We start from the raw sequence: 1,817 nt of genomic DNA, 5'->3' as shown, positions 1-1,817 counted from the left end.
GGAGCCATGTACCAACCGTGTGTCACACGATCGTGCATAGTAACGACATTTCATTTTGTGTATATGTTATGCTTGTATCTTCGCTCTCCTCTCGAACTAATAAGAACCTGAAATAACATGTCTGTTTTTCTAACCGTTGATTATTAACCGGTGCGGTGTCGGTTTGAACATGAAATTGCCTGTTATGTTTTGTATGCCCTTTTTGCTTGGAGTCTTTGTATATTGAGGCGAGTGTTCTGTAATAAAGTTACTCAGTTGCTTTCATCCTGCCTTTGAGTCACAACCTTCTCTCGGCCGTCACATTGGTGAACGGTGAGGTGGGGGAGCATCCTCCATCTTCTGAACAGTATTAGTAATTATACAAGGAAGACTGTTCACTGCGCCAAAGATTTCTAGTTCAAGGAATAAAATGTATTGGAGCTGATTGACATCATGGTGATTGTGGATGTTCAAGCATAGCCTTTGAGAAATCAACAATCAAGATATCCTACTATAATTCTGTAGATCTTGAAAGTGAAACCAGGAAACGGAAGCGGTCATTTTTATAAGAAAAACACCAAAGAATGATGCTAAAGATTGTTTCTCTTGAATTCTCACAATTAATAGAACATTATTAGATTTATATAACTTTCTTTTTCTTTTTTTTTAATGATCTACCTACGAAAAAGGGTGGGGCCTTTCAGTTGAAATATGTGTATTCTCTTTCTCCAAGGATATTTTGCAATTCAAAAGTTTAAAGATGCTAAATATATATATATATATATATATATATATATATATATATATATATATATATATATATATATATATATATATGTATATATATATATATATATATATATATATATATATATATATATATATATATATATATATATATATATATATATATATATATATATATATATATATATGTACATATATATATATATATATATATATATATATACATATATATATTATATATGTATATATATGTATATATGAATATATATATATATATATATATATATATATATATATATATATATATATATATATATACATACATATATCTATATATATATATATATATATATATATATATATATATATATATATATATATAAAGAGAGAGAGAGAGAGAGAGAGAGAGAGAGAGAGAGAGAGAGAGAGAGAGAGAGAGAGAGAGAGAGAGAGAGAGAGAGAGAGAGCAATATATATATATATATATATATATATATATATATATATATATATATATATATATATATATATATATATATATGTATATATATACATCATTCATATATATTATAATATATAAATGTATATATATATATATATATATATATATATATATATATATATATATATATATATATATATATATATATTTATATATATATATATATATATATATATATATATATATATATATTTACATATATATATATGCATAAATATATATATATATATATATATATATATATATATATATATATATATATATATATATATATTTATAAATGGGTGTATGTGCGTGTATAAATATATGTATAAATGTATATATAAAAGTAGGTTGTAGGTAGTAGGATATAATAGACAAAATGAAGGGATATTAGACGTATACATCATTCAAGATTCCCAATGATTAAATGACCCCAATGATTATCCTTGACCGACAGAGACAAGGGACAGGTCATTGCCTTATATGGCACTGTGTCTTAGAGACTGGTTTTATTTATGTATGATCGACATCAAGTCCCCTCTCCACCCAAGACAGGACCAAAGAAGGCCAAGCAATTGTTAAGGAATCAGCAGATAGAACTACATTC

Source organism: Palaemon carinicauda, chromosome 31, assembly GCF_036898095.1.
Source record: "Palaemon carinicauda isolate YSFRI2023 chromosome 31, ASM3689809v2, whole genome shotgun sequence".
NCBI classification, from domain to species: domain Eukaryota; kingdom Metazoa; phylum Arthropoda; class Malacostraca; order Decapoda; family Palaemonidae; genus Palaemon; species Palaemon carinicauda.
Note: the sequence above shows the minus strand (reverse complement) of the source record.